We start from the raw sequence: 22731 nt of genomic DNA on the forward strand, positions 1-22731 counted from the left end.
ATGAGGGTGCATCCTCAGTGAAGATAATAAATATATCAACGGACCGAAAATGCATTGGACTATTTTAGTCTTTAGGGAAATGAAGATCTGTTTGAATGATATGAATAAGTGAAACGCGTATGAGCTGATGCAATGGCTTTTTTTTTAGGAGATTTTAAAACATTGTTCGTAATTCGGATGTATTCTTTTTTATTTGTGTATGATATGCGATGTCTTCGTCAATTCGGAAGCGACTTTAAGATTTGTTTTTTTTTATTCGATGGTATCACATTACGAACTGTCTTATATCAGTTTTACCAATTATGTTTAATTTTTTTAATTAAATATTATTATATATTATTTATTTTAATATGTAAATTAAAGATAGAAATCATATATTATTACAAAAAAAAAAAATAGGAGGCGTTAAGTTTTTTTGTTTTCGACACTTATCTTTTGAAAAAAAAAACTGTTTCAATTGTAGAACGATTTCTTAAAATTAATTTCATTTGATGCTGATTTGATTGATAATTAATAACATTAATAATTTCGATTTTATCATACATTATTTACTACAATTTTTTTATTTATTTTGAAAACAGTCACAGTTATTAAAGGAAAAAATTTTAAATCACAAAATTATTCAGTGACAAAATCGTCTTGATTAGAAGCCGTTAATCTCCAACCACAATATGCAAAAATCTGCAAAAACAGATCGCTCGCTGATTCCCGATGATGCACTCGCAGACAGGGGTCATTATCATTACCGCACCGCTCGGAATCCATTAATCACGTTGGTATTCCTGAATCGTGCGGAGGCTTCATCACCCCATAATACCCCCCGCTCCTCCCCTGTAGCCCCAAGTACCTGGACGCACTCGTGCATTCACCCTTCCCTTATCAGTTTTGATGTACTGAGTCGCGAACACAGGGCGGAACTCGAGATACGAAAGGAAATGACACGTAGATATTTTTCACGAATTTTATGTTTGCTACATTTCCTGTTGGGATAATGGCGCGGACGCACCGCCTTTTTTTACGCTTACTGCAAATTATGTTTAAATGCATACGTTAAAAATTCCCTGAAGTCATTCAATCGTATATTTTTTATTTGTTTGAATGTTTCGTAAAAATGTACCTCTTATTCATTCTATTATTTACTATATATTTACCACGAATTAATCCACGCTAAACCTGTTATTTCCCATTTAACTGGGATGTTCGGAAAAAGAGTGAAACTCCCGTATGTGTTTCTAGAGCTAGCAATGTCGGCTTTGTTGTCTCATCATTTTGGCCATTATCCGTCCACTACCGGACATAAACCTCCCCCATAGACTGCCATAAAGAACGGTCCTAAGCCACCTGCATCCACTGACTCTCTGCAATGTATAGCAAGTCGCCACTCCATCTAGTGGGGGATCGTCCCACACTGCGCCGTTGGTCTATCAGGCAGCTTTTAAAAATCTATTTAAAGGTACAATAAAACGAGAAAAGACAATCTTAATTTAACTAACTAAATATGTAGTCTTTGGTATAGTCAACGAAATTTATTTGATTATTAAAATATCACTTGGATTCAGAAAAAATCTCGATATCCAAAGTAAGGTCAAATCAACGTGAAAAAAGATGACATGGTAAAAATTCATTAAGAGTTCTAATAGTGACGACTAATTATAAACACATTACAATTTCATCAGCATCAGCACGGATCATGTATTTGATTTCCATTCCAAATGCATGTCTGCACTATTTGCTGTCTATTCCACTAATGCGTTGTATCACTGCATCGATATTGCACATACAATCTCGGCGTTCATTCGATTCGCGAGTATGAGCCCAGTTATTAAATCAGTTGGATAAACAGACACCTGTGTTTTGAGATGGATTTGCATATGCACATGTTGACACTATATGTCATTTGCATGATAGAACGCAACCTAATATGCAGATTATAATGTTGAACAATGATTATTAATATGTTATTGTATCTAATTATGTTAAAATTATTAACGCATGATTATTAATGATAGTATTTATTATAGTTTTACCATGTGGTTCTGGCATAAAATAGGCCACTCCTTCCTTTCACGTGAGTGTCGTAAGAAGTGACTAAGGGAGGGCGAGAGATGGGCAGCAGTGTATGTCTTAAAACATCTCTAAAGTCTAACTGCGGTTGCCAATCTGCCTGTCCAGCGTGGGCACTACTGGCATAACTCGCCTAGAGGGACGCTTATGTTCAGCAGTCGACAGTTAAAGGCAGATATGATGATGATTATAGTTTTGATTTTTTTAACTAGTTTCAAGATAAGTTGTTATCGACTTTGTTATGTTCTTTACCTGTATATTAACGATCTCTTAGGCATTGGTTAGTTTGATTATGCATTACATTTTTAATGACTTTTTTTTCAAATTGTATTACATTTAACGGGAATTTTATGAACTCCATATATCTATGCGTGGCGAGGCAATGCAATGTAGCAATGTACAAAATTTTTGTTTGATTAAATCATCAATTTTGAACTAATATTGGTTCATTTATTATTCTTTTTACACTCGATATAAGATTTACTCAAGCACTGATTTCATATTAAATGTGTGACGATTATAGTCGCCGTTTTTAAGGGTACAATATGTTTTATGTATTAATTATTCCTTTAATATTTATCGTTTTAATATTAGAAATGCGAATGTTTTTAGGACTGGATGATTAGATAGATGGATGTTGGTTACTCTTTCACCCAAAAACTATTGAACAGATTTGAATAAAAATTTGTACACGGGTAGGTTACATCTAACTTAGGACAGAGGATTCACGTGAGTGATGCTGCAGGATACAGCTAGTATTTAATATAAATAATATATTTATCAGTCATTACCGCACCCCAACTATGTGGTTATCGATAAAGACAATCGAGTTATCATCGAGCCGAGGCCCGTATATCAACCTAATAATAGCTCGGCCGACGTAACTCACACGGTCCGAGCCGATATCTGAATTACACTTCCAAGATTTACGCGTTTATAATGCTATCTGAATGGTGAGAGTATCATTTATCGTCATTACAAGAGATCTACCTGGATATTAAGAGTATTTATTTTTCTCTAGTTAATCGAAACTAGTATTAAATATAAATTCTTAATTTTTGCTAGGCACTTAATATACACTATTAGACAAATCAAAACGGGGATAAAATTAATTACCAGAGAGAGACTTTGTACAAAAGTCGTTTGCTTGGGCACTTCTGTCCCATTTGTGTTTCTACTGTGAAGCAGTTGTGTTTGCATGGATAGGTTTCGGATTGAAGGGTGGAATATGGTAGTGAATTTAGAGGGTACAGAGGAATAACACATGAGTCCTCAGGAATGACAACGCATGGGAGGTATCATGAGTGAAACAGTATACTCTGTTATGTCCATGGTACTGCTCCTGTTTATAGGCGACGGTTACCACTTTCCGTCAGGTGGGTCGTCGTCAGCTTATTTGCCATTCTAAGTTGCATAAAAAAAAAGAATTATTTAAAATTAACACAGTACACGATTTCGATTTGATCCATAATCGAGCGGGTCTGCGTTTACTGTTATATAGTAGAAGTTGGAATTGGCAGTTTTTGCCTAGTCTAGAGGTTACATAAAGAATATTCAGATATTTTTTTTATACCACAAAGGTAGCAAACAAGCATACAGCCCGTTTGATGGTAGACGGTTACTGTAGCCTATGGACGCTTGCAATACTAGAGGTGTCACGTGCGCGTTGCCAATCTTGAAAAAACCTTAAATAAATATTAGAAGAAATGCAATTTAAAATATTCAGATCAGACAAAAGTTAGAAAAGTATTTCCTGATTCCATTGTGAGTCGAAAGTGATCTTTTTTTACGCACAGTAATGCACGGTGCGATTACAAAAAAATTCAGAAAATATTTTTCACCTTTATAAGTACCTATCGAGATACATTGTAAAACCCATAAAATATATTGGTATATACATTTTATGGCCTTTCATCGGGGAAATATGGTGTAATTTTCCTTCTACCTATTTCATGTATGTTAAATCCATTATTAGCATTATTCACTCTATTTATTCTTGGGTTAAAGATATGTTTGTGTTTTCATCATATCGCACAATAATACGGGCGCGGTTCCGATAACATCTTTCATGGGGTGAATCCAGGGTTGCCAGCAGTTAAATAAAAATTAATATTTTTTTTATTGTCAGCTTCTGTCTGACCTGCTTGGACAGTTATGTATGCATCAGCCAATTTGATATACACGCAGTATGAGTACTTTGAATGAAGAAAGATATAGATTATTAGCTTTAAATCTCATAAACACAAGAAGATATAATTACATGTATAATTAAAAACAAAAAGTTAAATGTAAATAAATAATAGGTTTTTAATTTTCCTTTCCAATACTAGGTCTAAAAGAGGTTCGTTTGATGACCCTGTCCATATTCGTAGAAGCGTTACCTCGAACGCGAGTAATCGATATCCAGCCCTATGAATATTTGAATACTTTTTGTGCTGTCTGTACTTTTGTGGCTAGCTATCGGTTAATTAAAATAGTTCTGTTTATCAATCGGCCCCTAGTGCCGGGTAATTATTATAATTGGGAGATCTTAGATTAGTTAGCAATGATTAAATATGTAAATTTTTTTAATCATCGAATGTGATGATCGTATGGTTTCGGTGATGTCTCAGTTTTACATTGCTTCTCCTTCCAATAGGCACAGGTTCGATACTCATGCACATAATATAATAGTGTTTATAAAAAAAAAAAAAACAAATATATGCATCAGTTATTACCTACAGTACAAGCACTGTTTAGTTTGAGATAGATTAGAGTGTGTATTAAGGGTATTTATTTATTATTAAAAAAATATAGCCTGCCTGATAGTAACTTGTTACCACAACCTGATAGACATGTGCAGGGGGAAAAGGGATTGTCAGTAACTGGGTCCAACAGCCCCATTGTTAACAATATACGCTATCAAGTCGACTAACCTGGAAACCATTGTGGTTAATTCTTGTGGAATTCGTCATGATGGGCTAATTGACATGATTCTATTCTAATTTATCATCTCTCACTGATGCATCGTCAGCATATACTGACAGAGCTGGCGGGGGTACCGTTTCATTTTTGCAACACAGCAGGTGTATGCTTTTAATGGTTGATAATTGAATGGTAAACCCTGTCTGCGTTATCGGTATACGTTAGCGGGGCACCAGTGGTAGAAAATAGATGAGAATGAAAACAGGCCAGTTGGTTTATAGTGTCGAATTCATAAAGAATTTACGGAGATGGTTTCCAGATAAAACTGCGTGAGGGTTGACTTGATATTCCCAGCAAACACCATTGCTGGCAATGGGGTCGCTAATATACATTACTAACAATCCCTTTTCCTCACACCGAGGGTGTTACGTGTACGTATTATTTGGTTTATTGTTCGTATTTTTTTTGTTACCTCATTATTTGTATATAGAAGTTCACCGCGCACTTAGGAGAATCAATTTTATTTTGGATAATATGACTTTTATGGACTTTTTTATTCAATTTATGAATAATTATAGTGGTTAATTTTTAGTACGACATTTAAATAACAACATATGATATCTAAATATATACATAATGGGAAATTAATTAAGGGACAGTGTTCTAGTTTCTGTTTTTAGTGCGTGGTGAGACGCTATGACGCAAAGCGCAAAACGCCCCTGAACATGACTTTCAGATGAAGCGAAAATAATTGTCGGAAACGATAAAAACGCAGTGAGTTCATTAATTTTCCGTTATATATGCATATACCAGGTCACTCAGAAAGTATTGCGAGAAAAAGTTTTTATGTATGTGAGACTGGCCAGTTATAATTTATTTAAAAATATGATTACTTATAAGTAAAAATAGGTACATTCTAAATTCAAAACTTCCCTTCTCATTTTTTGTGAGCTAATTAAAATTACCGTGTCCGAGAACATTTTCGCGGTATGATTTTTTACGATTTTAAGTGTCGCCTGAAACCGGACGAATCGTACGATAGACTTCTAATGACATTCATGGATGAAGGCCCTTCTAAGGCAATCGTGTATCGTTAGTATAATGAATTTAAGCACGGTCGACCAGTTTTAGATGACAAAGAAAGAAGTGGTCGCCCTTTGACGGTTATTACGGAAGAAAACGTGCTAGCAGTGAAAAATTTGATCCAAGACAATAGACGAGTTATATACCAAGAGATTCAACATATACTGCAGATTTGATCAGGAAGACTTCACGAAATTCTACACGTGCATCTACGGGCGCGGAGGATAGTTTCACGCTGGGTGCCGCACAACCTCACCGATGTTCAGAAACAGGCAAGTGTGGAATGGTGCCATGATATGATAGACAAATTTGAAGCAGGCTCGTCTCGGCGTGTTTACGATATTGTTACAGGTGATGAATCCTGGATTTATCAATATGATCCAGAAACAAAGCGCCAGTCGACAGTTTGGGTGTTTCGAAATGAATCAACGCCTACCAAAGTAAAGCGATCTAGAAGCGGGGTAAGTATCGTAGACGAATAAAAATATGCAATAAAAAAAAATCAAAGACATGGTTGATATACACTAAATATAGCAATTGTCCTAAAACAAACACTTAAGTACAGGACCTAGTTATCTGAAAACAGATATAATCATTTCTTAGTTACAAATTGTTATGTAAAGTAGCATATACGTTAGTAATTATGATCTAGTCACTACAAATTCTCACTTTTAGGGGCTTCCATAGCAAATGTTAGTAATCTATTATGTTAAAACATTTCCTACAATCACAGATCTTAATGTGTATGAAAACTAAATACCTCATAAAAAGCTACAACAAGTTGTAATTTTATAATCTATGTATTTTTAGGGACATATTTGTAAATTTTATGTAGTCTTAGGAAATGAGAATAAGGTTATAGGAATTTAGTCGGAGTTAAGTAGACTCGTTTGATCTTAGAGCGAAAAAATTACATTTTAAATCGATGTCTGTTACTAAAAAGCCATGTACTACATTTACATGATGTACTAAATAATTGTGAGTGAAGTATTTAGACACACTTAGAATAATAAAGCAAGTGTGTTGTTAAGTATGCAACGTTTTTGTTTTCTTCAATTATACAGGTTATAATTAATTAAATAATGTAAAAATTATATGCTATTATTGATTTAAATGTACATACTAATTAATTTAATAGCGTATGACTACTAAAAAAAATTATGTGAATTTTAAACTAAAAATTTCATACAAAAGACGCGCGTCTCGCGTCGTTTACGCGCGCACGCAGTATAGTAAATTACGTAACAATTCGAATGGAAAATGAAATTCCTGCTTCCGAACCATTAAGCAATTTGAATTTAACACTCGTCCCTTCATTTTCCTATTACCACGTAAATTGCGCGCTTACTCACAACTCACGAGCCCTTTGGAGTAAAATGTATCGCGAGGTGGGAACGTCTAGAACCATGCACTGGTATTTATGCCTCGTTAGTCATAACTACAAGTAGGTAAATTAATAAACTGATTTACATGCGTGTAAAATTGAACAACTCTATACGTGTGAGGAGCCAACGTTATAGAGGGTCTTTTTAAAGAATAATGCAAATAAAGAGAAGCAAATTTTGTTTCGCATAAAACAGCAGTATTAACTGCTGTTTTAAAGAATTATCTTTTACAATAAAGTAATGATGACTATATATTGTTTAGTAATGAAAAGATTATTTATTATAAGATTAAGGTTATTTATATTTATGCATGAATATATTTAGAACTTATATTCATTTGTTAATATCCTGTTATATCATCATCATCATATCAACCTTCAACTTTCCACTACTGAACATAAACCTCCTCCTTGGGGGGCTTTACCAGCAGTTGTCACACTTGGCAGGCGGATTGGCACCCGCAGTTAAGTTTGAAAGATGTTTTAAGAGGGACGCTGTAGCTTATGCCTTAAGCCTTGCCCATTGCCCTCCTCTTAGTCGCCTCTTACGACACCTACAGGAAAAGAAGCAGAGGTCTATTCTATGCCGGGACCAGATGGTAAGAAAAAAGAAAAATATATAGCGGACCTTAAATTTCATTACAAATATTTAGCAATAATTATATATTATTATTATGTCACATATATAAATTACACAAGTGTATGTTATTTTACAAGTGCTTGCAACTTATTATTGCAGTTATTAGTTGATTAAAAGATAATTAAAAGTTCGGTGGGCAAGTTTCTAAGAGCCTCTATAAAGAACATGCTTATGTAATATATTGTCATTTATTATAATTGTAACAATTATATATGTGTTGAGGAACTCTTTGTAAGTACGATTTACTAATTAATTATTTGTAAGGAATTTGATAAAATTTTACAGTATTATATAAATGGTGATTGGGTAATATTGTTAATGTGTACAATTATGTTATTTAGTTCTATCGAGTATATATAGTTGCTGTTCCTAAATGGATTTTAAAATCAGGGTAATCTAAGAGATCGATTTCCAATGGGGTCAAATTAGAAAATAAATTTTATAAATTGGCTCTGGAGATTGTGCTTATCTAGTTACCTCCCTTATCAAGTTTTCATAACAAAATTTATCCTAGCTTAACGATCAGGCATTTGGTATTATTATGTAATACCTATTTATTATAACTATTATAGTAAATCATGCTCGCTATTGCGTATGTTATTTAATACTATATACAAAATATTTATGTTACGCCGCAAATATTTGATGGTCCAATTTGTCTCTTTTATTTCAATGCAGTGTGATTCTGGTATAGAATAGACCAACCCTTACATTCCCTTGGGTGTTGTAAGAGGCGACTAAGAGAATTTAATTGTCGAGGGATGGGCACCAGTATCCATTTTAAAACATGACCAAAAGTCTAACTGCGGTTATAAACCCGACTGCTAAGCGTGGCAATTATTGAAAAAAACCTTCTTTATAAGGGAGGCTTATGTTCATCAAGGAACAGTTGAAGGCTGATATAGATGGAGTTGGATAACAATGAATGTAGCCTAATATATTAGGTAGGCATAATCACATAATTACTAGAGTTTAAGTGGTACATTAAGTTCTATAATTTGAATTTTCGAGAACCCGTTACTTAAATATTCGCATCACTACTGTAATAAGATAGTTGTATATATTAGAGTTACAGCAGAATACTGTTCAGAAACATTATATTTATTACAATAAAATGAAGGACTATAGAGGATTGATATAATTCTTCATCATATTGTATACTGCTATTGATAGTGCATAGCTGTTTAACTGATCAGATATACCGAAGAAAATATAAACAAATTGTGAATGTTATTAAACTCTAAAATCTAAAGACCTAAGCTCCATCTATTTATTGAGGATCACCTTGCATTTTTAATCAAACACATCGCAATCCGTCAATGGGACGGCTGACTAAAACAAAGCCATAAATTAAGGCAGGAAACGGGAGGCGAATAGTGCTCGTATTGAAAGATTTACTTCCTCTGTTTAATTGCAATAACGGCTAGGCACGTTGGTATCGTATTTTTCTTTTTACACTCTGCCTCTTATTGCCTTCGGGCCGTTAAATAAATTTATGACGCCCGACAAAGTTCAGCCCACCTCTGCAGGTTGCGGTGGGCTAAAATTAGGTGGGAATGCGGAACAGAAATAAAAAGCTCGGTCTCAGGTGTGTTGTTCCCTCTGGCCAGCTAGTGGGATTAGCTCTTGACTCGCGGTTAAATGGCTCGGCCCCTCATAAAAGTTTCTTAACGCTCATAGTTCGTGCAACCTTCCCGTTGACTAAAATTTCCCTCTCGGAAAACTTTACCGGCCGGCTTCGTTTCACATTACGAGCCTATCTGCTTTGGGACCCCGTTACATCGCCGCTACATATACTGGACGATGAGTTTCACTAATATTACTTACCGCCATAATGTTTCCAACATCTCAAAAGTAGAAATTCAATTATATTTTAGTATAATAAATAAAAGGGAAATTCGGAAACTCACATTAGCGCCAGGCTCCTTTAAAACCTCCGATGTAATCTGAAACAAGGAACAAACACGCCTAAATAACAATAAAATTCTAATAAAAACTTTGAACACGCAACCGAAATTGTATAGGGAAAATTGACCAAATTATTATTTACGGTTCAAAATTAAAACAAGGCATTACAGGAGATTGCTTTTCCCCTCTTTGAAACTCGCATTAGGACTATTAAGTACGTGCCTAACGCACCCGCTCTAGATTAGAAATGGATATCTAATTTCGAGTTTCTGATTCATTTGAACAAAATAACATTTATAAAGAATCTATATCATAAATTTCTAAATTTTATTCCCAAGTATGGAATCCTAACCTCGTTAACCACAATTTCAAATCCACGAACACCAAAGTTCGATTTAAATTAAACAAACAGACCACAACAACCCTTTGATATTCATTTTTAGAACATGTAAAACATTATAATAGAAATATTTTGAAATAGTAGGTATAGCCACATTAAAATAACCAATTTAAACAATTTTAATTAATAAATCTATTGTAAACAATAACATATTTTTTATTTAAAAAATACCAAACCAATATAGGTTAATTAGGTACTGTATCTATACGTATAAATATTCTATTAGCAAGGTTGTGCTAATGAAAATATATTTCTAAAGCATAAACACAATTCAATTACCGTTTCGAATGAAGATGCAGCAAACTCTCCTATCTCTAAAGAGATCGGCGAGATATGAAAGAATTACCAACAATCCTGAACATTCGTTAACTGAGTTGTCCCATGTCGGCGGGTTGGACGTGGCCAAACAAAATGTAATTTTCCCCCCCAAAGCGTCCTCTTACGTGACCCAAGAAAGATATAACGTTTTTATTAAATTATTTCAGCTTTTATAACTAACTGGTACGGACATGACCGAAAAAAAATTAACGACTCAAAGGGATTAATGCGAAGCCTAACACAACGTTTCTGCAACACCTGCTATATGTTAGAGCGTGATTTTAAAAAGCTCTTTATCTCGAGCTCGGGGCTAATTTGTCGTCGGCAAAAATCTAATTTTAGATAATTCACGGCACTAATATTTTGTACGGTTTGTTTCATTAACAATTTTGTTACTGAACAAGGGTGTTCTTTAATGCAATCTCTACTTTTATTTATTTATAAAAGGACATTATACATTGTTTATAAAAGTATTATAGCATTTTATTTGTTTATATTTTTAATACACTTTTAGGTTATTTATATCTACTTTTATAAGTATATTCATCGTACCATATTGTATTCATTTTAATATGAATATGAGAATGCGTTTGATAATTATTTATTCGTCGATTATTAGTCCGATTACTTGTCAAATAACTTAACATTTTTGTGACACCGGCATGTTTTAGCATTATTTTAAAAATTCTTTATCTTTAGCTTAAGTCGGTAATAATCTAATTTCAGATAATTCATTAATAATAATAATCTTTATTTAATGCATTCGTTATTTTTATATACTCATTGTATAACATAATATTCACACTTCATACATAGTAACATAAAATATACGGGTAAGAATATATTCTGTAGACTATATACTTATAATATAAAATATTTATTTTCCCTGTTAATTTTATTTTGCTCTTTATTAGAACAAAGCGTCGCAAAGTTCTTATTCTTATAATTTTGAATTGAAAGAAAATATTTTGCATGCCATATGAAAGCAATAGTTTATTTTTAGTATATTTTAGTAAATCGAATTAACCTAAATTGTGTTGGTACTATTATAGTATAAGTTTAACAGAAACACACGGATCCTCTCGCTTATCAAACTTCCGTCGTTTTGAAATTAATGTCACGAGATTTTATTTATGTGCGACAGAGGGCGCATCGGTAGATTGCGCATCCGATTGTGACGCCCCAATGAAACAGATATTTCGAACAGTATTCTAAATTATCATTTGGCAACGATTTGTTTCATTCACGCCCCATTACCTCGTCTCGCACCTCAGTTCAGTTCAATTAGGGTGTTCTACAATAGCTCGTCAGATTTGAATATATTAATAAAAATTTTTTTCATGAAAAAATATCTGGAAATGTTTTAAATTATATTACACAGTGTAATATATCTATAGCTTAATACAATAAATTTAAGAATGCATAGAAGAAATTTAGTTTTGAAGAAAATGAGTAAGAAGGAAATCTGTTAATCACTTTCAGACGTACTTTTCTAAAGTAGTACACATAGAATAGCTATTTTATTGAAAATCTATAGAAATTCTTTCCTCTACTGACAAAGATGCCTCTTGTTATTAATGTCAATAAGCACACAATGATACTTGCTCTTTTCTAAAGTTTATACATATTCTTCGCTGTAGCATGCACTCTTTTTATGCATTACAGCCCCATTTAAATTAAAAAAGTCTAGCATCTCATTTAACAATGAATTACATCAAATTATATAAATATCAGCCTTAAAGTTTAGGATATTTTACTCTTAGTCTATATTAAATTGTAATATCTTTTATAATTTGACAGAAGCTAAGGCTAAAATATTGCTCGGGCCAGGCAATCCGACCTTTTTGTTAAGTAAATGTTTACACTTCTTTTTCATTTTCTGTATCTTTTTTACCTGTGTAATATTTTTTTATATATCCAAAATATATTAGGTACATAAGCAAAAAAACAAAAAAATAATGTTTCAGCTAATAAGGACAACAAAAAAATAATTAATGCGATATTATGGTTGACATTGATGTAATTTTATTTAGTGATCTTATTTCTAATTCAATAAATATTGAACCTTTATTGAACTAATAAAAAATGTAGTAGATATTCTTGCGCTGAAAATATTAGGAGTGATTATAAACAGAATCAGCGGAGTCGTAGGCGTTGTCGCAGCATTGAAGTCGATATAAACAATAATATAAACGACTATTTCTTTTTATTTGTTTATTTATTTTAGTCGTTTGCTTTGGCACCTCTGTCCCATTCGTGTTTCTACCGTGAAGCAGTTATGTTTGCATGGCTGTGTTTCGGTTTGAAGGGTAGAATGGCAGTGAATTTACAGAATACAGAGGAATAACACCTGAGTCTTCAGGAATGGCAACGCATGGGGGTATTGTGGGCGAAACAGTATACTCTGTTATATGCATGGTATTGCTCATATCTATAGACGACGGTTGCTACTTTCCATCAGGTGGGCCGTCAGCTTGTTTGTAATTCTAAGTTGCATAAAAAAATTGAACTCTGTTTTTATGGTTTCTTCCATAATAATCATTTAAGCTGTGTGGGAAGTTTGTAGTATTTAAACCAAATTCACTTTTTCTAATATTTATCGACTTTAAAAAACGAGGAGGTTACATATTATATGATATATTTGACGCATATTTTGATTTTTAACATATATTGACTTTTCTGAGATTTATAAGATGACTAGCTGCATCTCGCGGTTTCGTCAGTGGTATTATAAAAAGTCTATAAGTTTCCTTAAGAATAGAATTTTGTGTTTCATTTCGAGTGTTCAAATTAAGAACCTTTTTTAGTTTAACATATTTGTATAGATTTAAATTACAATTATTTTTTAATGAATGAGTTTATTTTTTGACAACATAACAACAAAATGTGCATAGTATTACTGTGTATAAAAATAAAAAACGAATAGGAGTTTTTGGTTGTGTTTTGCGCTATAATTCCAATACGAAATATAATAGTTTGTATGAAGTATCTTTGTATACATACAATATTTTTTTAAGTTGATACAATGACAAATTATAGTTTAGATACTACCCAAGATCAATAACTGCGTAAACTTTCATTATTTTATAATTAATGAACTTACTATAGACATTTTTGTATACAAATGAATAATTTATTACATATGTCAAGGCCAAGTTTGATTGGTGTGAAATAGCTTTTTAAAAATCTTTGATTATAGGTGTAAGTTGTATGCGTGCTTTTAAATTTATATACTCATAAGATGGATGGTTCTACATTTGAATTTACATATTATAAAATAAATGTTTAATTACAAAACAGTAGAATAGAAATTAGATCTTAATTATATTTCTAAGATGAAATTAGGTATTACTGTTTATTATAATAAAATCGTAATTAGTGGCATATTCATGACGACATAGTTAAAAGCAGTTTGCTATGTTATCGCGAAGAAATGTTCGATCTGATTATAACTAAATATTATAATTGAGAATATATAATAAAATATTAATATTATATTTACCTAATGTCAATATTGGTATAATGTTTTATCAGAATTAATCGAGTGAATATGCGCAGTACATACGTATTATAAGAAAAAGTTTTTCTACATACTTTCAACGTATTTGTAGAGGCCTCTACGATTTATACGTGCCATGATGTTGCATAAAACATAAATATTAAGGTTTTTGTTAACTGATACTTCTTCATAAAAAAAATGAAGACTGTCTATGAATATAAAATTTTGCAAGGCGGTTTCTTAAATAACATAATTACTATTTCTTTTCAAAAATTCAAGAACAACTAAATACTTCTGCATGGATAAAGTCGCTGAAAAAGGTAGTTTGAAATCATCAACTGATCTCCGTAAGTAAAATCTCTTAATTCATAGATTATGTATCTAGCACTTACTAATTGTCACTAAGTTTGTAATAAAAGCGACTATAGATTAACGTTGGCGTGAAGGCACTTTAATTACATTTATAGCCGTAATGCAATAATCTTTCACATGAATTTACCATGAATTAATTCAACTCTATCCTTTTAATCTTCTAGGTAATTTCCATCAACGTAATTTGCCAAGGGCCAGGGGAAGGCTTGAATCTCTTAAACGCAGTGCCTTGGACGTTCCTACAATCCTGCTCCTACAATCAGAGCTTATGCATAAATTTGAATTTTCAATTAAGGATACTTTGAAGAAAATTTTATTAGACATAAAGAGAAACCTTTGGTCTCTTAAGACGAAATACGTATTAAAGAACATAAGATGTGAAGAGCTGCTCACTTTTATATTTTAAGTAAAATATTCATATTCGATTTTTAAACATGAAGGCGTTAAAAAATCTTTTTCCAATCAACAGGGTTTGTTAATTTATTGATACTATATTAATTTTCTGACGATTATAGCGGCTTCGCAAATAAATTGCTGAAAAATAAACTATTTGTTGCGGAGAAAAAATTAATAAAATTGTGTTTTTATTTGTTGTTGTTACATAAAGAATGTTATTTTAATTTTTGTATATAAATAATTAAGTAAAATAGTAGTTAACATCTGTTTGTATGCATTTTTTATAAATAAGGAAAAATTTGTGTAAAACTATAAAACAAGTCGTTTCTTTAGATGCCTATGTTCTTTATAGTGAGCTGCATCTCAAAACGACTGAAAGGCGTTCGCAAGATATCTTAAATGAGTTTCGTTATCTTTTATCCAAAAGAAAATGGAATTAATAGTTAAAAGATATCTTTCGGGCCGTAAACATCCACTTAGTAATTTAAATTAAGTACTCTACGTATTTCTTGCTATTATTAAATTTCTTCACATCATTGTTATTTACAGCAAATAAATACTACAACGGACTTGTGTATTCATTTCTTAGTTAATATGAATAATATTTGTTATTGTTAAAATTTGAATTGTTGTTTGAATAAACTTAAAATATACCTCAGCGAGTAACTTAGGCTGTACTTTATGACAAAAAGAAACTGTACGAAGCCGGGCAAATCGTTAGTATATTAAAAGATGAGTATATGTTTTATGTTTTAAAACATATAAAACTATATATGGACAAAGCTATTTAATTGCACTTTAAATTAAAAGAGAAAACTGAATACAAAATTGTTTCTGAAGCTTTTGCGCTATCAAGCGAGCGACCGCGTACCTCGCAAACTTCCCAGAGTGTTGAGGCTTTATGCAAAAGGACCTAAGTCCATAAAATGGCCATAAAGGGTCGCCGTTCAAAGAATGCAAAGTGAGCTGCGCCGTAAACTCCACTGGCCTCTCCGTGGTGTCCCTTACGATAGATTTATATTCATGACACTATCTCGAACGCGTAAAATTTCGGGCAACGGCGATCTAGAAGCAGGCATATGTAATTTTGTTTGAATAAGTAAAGAGGGTAGGACAAAGGTTATTTGATCTCGACTGTCTCTGTTGAAGTAAGAATAAATAAAACAGCCCACCGACTGGTTTATGTGATGTATTTCAGAATAAATAGATTATGAAAAAATATGTGAGAGGACTACTGATTCTCGAAGGATAACGGTTAAATCAGGCATGAGTAGTATTAGGTATGGAATATTAGAAATGTTGATCTTAATTGAAATATTATTTATTTTTATAACATAAGAGCTAATTACCATGTAGCTTACTTAATGGTAAGTATTTTTTTTATACAACTTAGAATGGCAAACAAGCTGACGGCCCACCTGATGGAAAGTGGTAACCGTTGCCTATAGACATGAGGAATACCATGGACATAACAGAGTATACTGATTCGCCCATGATACCCCCCATGCGTTGCCATTCCTGAAGACTCAGGTGTTATTCCTCTGTACCCAGTAAATTCACGCCATATCCCACCCTTCAAACCGAAACACAGCCATGCAAACACAACTGCTTCACAGTTGAAACACGAATGGGACAGAGGTACCCAAGCAATCGATTTTTGTACAAAGTCTCCCTGGTAATGGTAAAGAATTGTTCTATTAAAAAAACACGACTCATAATACACATAGTTAAATCCTGTGACTTTGTTAATTCAGGAAAAAAATACTATATTCGGCCTTTAATCATATGCATACCAAGTATTATTTTAGATCCATTAAATCGTTTAAGTATTATTGAACATCAGACGTTCAAACATCTTAAAATACTAACGTGTTTGACATTTAATAATAACAATAAGACTCTCTTTCAATTCCTTCTGTTTTTCTTTAACTCTTGCTTATGCAAAAAAAATAATCTTTGTACTAATTTACGATGTGTTTAATTATGCACCAAATTTCATTTCAATTTATTCAGCTATTAATAGTAATTTTGTAATAAATATCAAAACTTTTCAAAATCCTGAACATTTATGTGCGGTCTTTTTGAAAAGGTTATTTGACTCATAAAAAGCGTGTGAGATCAGTGCAAGAGAGAGAAAGAGAGAGATAAAAAGTAGCCATGCTATATCGAACAGTACTATTATTTATAGGCCAATACCTAATAAATAAAAAGCTGTGCCTAAAGTAAGTCCATAAGTCACATGTTCTCATTATTCAGGGCATATATAATAGGAGTGTAATTTATAACGGTCCACCCATAAAAGTACTATTACGACAATGTTTGCATTTTAAAATAGCACTTTAGCGCCTTTAGGTTTTGTTGTACCAATAATGGTCAATTTAAAATAGGTCAATGTTAAATACTGGAACATTATTTTGTCGTAATAAAGATAGATTATGTCACATAGGTGAACAGAGTTTCGATTATTTTATTACACTTTTTTAATTAAACTCCTAACTTAAATATAGTATATTATTTTTATTAAAAGAGAACAGATGTGGATGTTTTATGCAATATAAAGATATTAATTAGAAGTAGGTATATTATGTCAGAATAGGTTCTGACATCTTATTAGGGTAAGAAACATACTAGTTTAAAACAAGAATTATTTTTGGAGTTTTCATATTAAATCTGTTATATGATTAAGCGGTTTATATGAAAGTTCAAAATGTAGGTATTTATATTTCTCGACAACGATTGAGACACTTTTTATTTAATTTCATAATGTCATTGGGTTTCTGCAAAATTGACTTATTAAAATTATTGACTTGAGTAATACGTTTTTCGATAAAATTTATACTTCATTATCTAAGTATAAAAAACATGTATACTACGCGCAATCTAATAAAAATGACAATATACATAATATGCAAATAGTTTAGTTTAATTCCAGAAAAATTGCGAAATAAAAGCAACATTCTAAACGTCGAGACTGTATTAATTCGGATAGTATTTTCATATATTTTTACGATGTATGTGGAGGGGTAACTAGTAAGAACATACAATAGCTTCCTGCTTGTACGAGCGTGTGACAGCTAGTCCAAAACACACAGGCGGAAGAAAATAAAAGCACAAAGTATATTAAGTAAAACCTCGCATTAACAAATACGACATATTTTTTTCATATTTCTTATCTTGCTATTCATTTGTGTCGTTATTGCACGGGAAATACGATTGAAAATTGTTTAGAATGTCACTTTGTTGGCTTTAGACAGTACGCGATTCGAATCCTTAATTCATGAGGCATAAATACTTATATCTACACATTTCCATTTATTGCATTGCATAGAATTTCTTTGCATGTTACCGTTGCAGTATCGTGCAGGTAAGTGAGTTGCGTAAAATTCGATTTTTCATGATTGTTTGTTACAGTGAAATAATTGGTACGTGCACCTTTTCATCGTAGTAATGGTATTGGTTTTTAACCTCCAACACGAAAAGGGGGTGTTTTAAGTTTTTTTTATTATTTTTTTTATACTATTTTGGTGGCTTAAAATCATATGGCCCGTCTGATGGTAAACGGGGTTATCGTATCAGGATTTGAAACCTTTGTCTGTGTATCTGTCCGTGACATTGTAGCTTACAAACGGGTGGGCAGATTTCAATCCGGTATTTTTTATTTGGAGGTCGATATAAACAGAATTAACTTTGCTCCTAGCTATACTTGATAAGGTCTTTTTAATTTAAAATTATTGTATGTATTTGATTTCGTTTTTACTTAGTAATTCGATCTTCTGTATCTTGACTATAATATTAAATCAACTAAGATGATTCGATTTCAACAATTAATGTCCATGAAGGCTATTGTGTTATGTATATTGAGTAGGCTATAATATGGATTATCTATAATGTTGCCCGAGGCATGTTTCCTGATCACACCTTGTGGTAGAAATATGTTAACATATTCAGCTACGTTGCGTAAACTAAACTGCACTGGGAATTGTATATTTCTTCAGCAACCTAAGAAAAGAAGCTAATAATTAGTTATTAATAAATATTATAAATGCGAAAGTTTGTAATGTTTGATGGATGGAAATTTTTTACTCTTTCATGCAAAAACTAGAGATAAGATTTGAATGTTCGATACATGGGTAGGTTATATATAAACTTAACATACAAAATAACTTATGTACTGATTCACGTGAGTGGAGCTTTCTGATTCAGCTAGTATCCAATGAAACTACAGGGCGGAATCTAAATCGTGAGCGAAACGTAAAACTTAGAATCAATTCATGTTTTATAATAAATTAGGATAGAAATTCTGTAAAAAAAAATTTAAAAATGGTAAAAAAATTCGAATTTCTCATACTCACTATCAATAAACAGCTGAACGAGTTACGTTATTATCTATAATATTCAAAAAAACTTGTCGTTTTTTGATCCATGCTTCTTTCGTGAAATTGTTGTTTTCCTTCAAAGTAACGAATTCTATTTCTGCCCGTATATTGGCTGTTGTCAAATTTATATACACTCAAATTTATATGAGTATCCTTCATAAGTATAACTTATATATTTATATTTTCTTTAAATACCCGTAAAATGTAAGTTAGATGGTATTACCAACAATTTCTCTCTTTCCCTTCAAACTTACGTTTGTGTTAATGGGGTGATTTTTTTATGCGACATAGAATGGCAAACAATCCGACGGCCCACCTATTGGAAAATGGTAACCGTCGCTTATAGACATGAACAGTACGACAGACATAACGGAGTATACTGTTTCGCCCATGACACCCTCCATACGTTGCCATTTCTTAGATCTGTACCCTATAAATTTACTATCATATCCCATCTTTAAGATTGAAACACAGCCAAGTAAACACAACAGCTTTACGGTAGAAACACGAACAGGACCGAGGTACCCAAGAAAATGACTTTTGTACAAAGTTTCCCTCTGGTAACAGTTTTATAAGTGTGACGGAAATGGAATGGTAATCGCTCCTGTACTATTGGTATACATTATTGGGGTAACAGTGAATGAAAAGGGAGGGATTGTTAGTGTTAATTTCAACTCAACACAGCGGCCCCATTGCTTTGCATTTTACATGGTATCTCTGGAAAACATCATCGTTATTTCGTGATGAAGTCGTTACGATGGGCTAAGCAACCTGTTTTCTTTCTCACCTATTATTACCTTTCACTGGTGTCCCGTCAGCATATTAACTATTCCATGATCATCCTTAAAAAACAGTGAATGAAGCGATTAAGAGAAGGATAGGTGATTAGGCCTAATGAAGTATACAACGAGACAAAACAGGCACTGAATAGAGTCTATAGCGCAATACATATCATGTATATGTCAAAATCAATGGCATTCTATAATAGATGAGTGAAATTGACAAATTTGCTAATTGGTAGTAGTCCTTTTATAATGTACTCCATTGGCTACCATTGCAACAGCTTCGTGTCGTGTGTTGGAAGATTAAAATTTTAAAAATCCTTTATATAGAATTAGTATTTAAAACATGGTAATGAATAATTTAAATCGGATAGTATAACAATATTACTAAAATTAGATCTATTGAGAATCGAACCAGGGATTGTATTTATGCAAAGTTACTGCACAGAAACACTAACGGGCCTAAGCATTGACGTATGTGCATATGCATTTCAATGCGGATATGTATAAATATATAATAAACACTAGTGTATGCATGTCCTCAAACCACTTGTAATGATACAGTTCGATGCAGGTTTAATTTATAAAAGTGACTAGGTTATACTGCTACTTTTTCACTAATATTATAAATGTGAAATTGAGTTTGTTTACTTCTTAAATCTTAGCTCCTTAACGGTTTACTCAATCACGACGAAATTTAGTATAACGTACTATAAAGAACGGTGAAGGATATAGGCTACTTTTTATTCCGGTTAATAAACATATCTCGATCATGCGAATAAAGTTGGAGGTAAAAGCTAGTAAATAAATAATGAAGTATAGTACTCATAAATACCGCGTTCGAGATTCACTGTTCATTTTAAAAGTTGACGGGTAGAGAATTTTTGTATGTTTTTATCATTATTTTAGCCGTTAACTGTTTATTGCTGAACATAGACCCTCCCTACAAGGGAAGTTATGTCAGTAGTTACCACGTTTGGCAAATGGCTTGGCAAACGCTTTTGGTGATGTTTTAAGAGGAACGTCGCTGTCCATCCCTTGACCATTCAATTACCTTAGTCGCTTGTTACAACACCCATGGGAATTTATTTTGTGAATATCTTTAATTTCATATTCATTTACCACTGCTCCATGCAGACAATTACGTTAATTGTCCACTGCTGAACATAGGCCTTCTCTTATTAGGGAGTTTCGCCAGTAGTTGCCACACTTGGCAGGCGAGTTGGCAACTGAAGTTAGGTTTTGGTGATATTTAAATAGTGACCTACCGCCCATCCCTCAACTATTCAGTTCCCTTAGTCGCCCCTTACGACACCCTCGGGAAAGGAAGGGGTGGTCTATTCTATGCTGGGACCATATGTCATTTTATAATAGTCACGTTAAAAACAATTTATTAATCTTTGTTTATAAATTAATGCAGTAACAGTGTAGGAAATATTACCCGCATCTCATAATGTAACGTCGAGGTGTAACCGCATTTACAGACTGCAACTGAAACGTTAACATTAATGGTTAACCATTATTTTGAAATTTCATAATTAATTTGGTATCTCTTTGTATATAGTGTAACTAGTTGTGGCCGTGATATTGTTCATGTTGCGATTTTTATTGCAACTTGGTATTGCAAATAGACTGACGGCTCACATGATGGAAACTGCATAGATATGTGGGAAAAGGGATTGTTAGTAATGAAGACTGAGAATACCATTGCTAGCAATATACCCAACCAGGTCGACCTCCTCGCGGTTCCCCCTGGAAATTATCATGGTTAATTCTTGATGAATTCATCATCATAGGCTAACTGGACTGTTTTCATTCTCATCTATCACCCTTTACTGGCGCTCCGCCAATGTATCCCGTTAGCGCAGGCGGGGTTACCATTCCATTTTCACTCATCAAAAAAAAAACTGTATAGATATGTACAGTATCATCGACATTACAGAATATACTGTACACTCGTAGTGTTACTCCTAAGATATTATGCATCCGAATTTTGTAATTCCATAGACTGTCATATACAACTCTAAAAATTTAATTATATATAATTTTATAATTATTTTAACTTATTATATTGTAACTATAGTATCTTTTTTTATAACACGGGCCAAACGAGTATGCAGCTCACCTAATGGTAAGTGACTACCGCCGCCCATAATCACTCGCAACACCAGAGGCATTGCAGGTGTGCTGCCGGCCTTTTTAAAAGGAATATATTCTTTTCTTAAAGGCTATGATGTCGTATCGATTTGGAAACAGCTGTTGGCTGCTGGCAGTTGATTCCAAATAGTGGTTGTGCGTGGAAGAAAGTGCCTTGAAAAATGCACGGTGGAGGACCGCCACTCGTCCAGATGTTTGAAATGGAACGTCCCATCATCAAAGATAAAGACGATATTTGAATAATATCTACACAAGAAAAATATATCTTCATCAATTTTTCATCATTTAGATAATTATACATATTTGGCATGTATATTTATTTGAAAATTTCGACTGTATTTATTGCATACATTTAAATTCTTATAGGATAAAAAGAAAACAAACATCGAGAACAATCCCTTAAATTGTTATAAGTTTATTAAAATTAAATAATATACTTACAAATTAT

The 22731-nt window shown here is 32.7% G+C and overlaps 1 protein-coding gene across 2 annotated transcripts in view; it reads right to left on the reverse strand.

Annotated features, from left to right (window-relative positions):
* Positions 1 to 22731, reverse strand: part of LOC113512878 (semaphorin-2A) — a 398040-nt gene that overhangs the window by 221734 nt on the left and 153575 nt on the right. For both annotated transcript variants that reach the window (XM_052894754.1, XM_052894755.1), the window contains one exon: positions 9986 to 10021. The gene's annotated coding sequence lies outside the window, so the exon portion shown is untranslated. The remainder of the gene's footprint in view (positions 1 to 9985; positions 10022 to 22731) is intronic.

Source organism: Galleria mellonella, unplaced genomic scaffold (assembly GCF_026898425.1).
Source record: "Galleria mellonella isolate WM207_F2 unplaced genomic scaffold, CSIRO_AGI_GalMel_v1 utg23, whole genome shotgun sequence".
NCBI classification, from domain to species: Eukaryota; Metazoa; Arthropoda; class Insecta; order Lepidoptera; family Pyralidae; genus Galleria; species Galleria mellonella.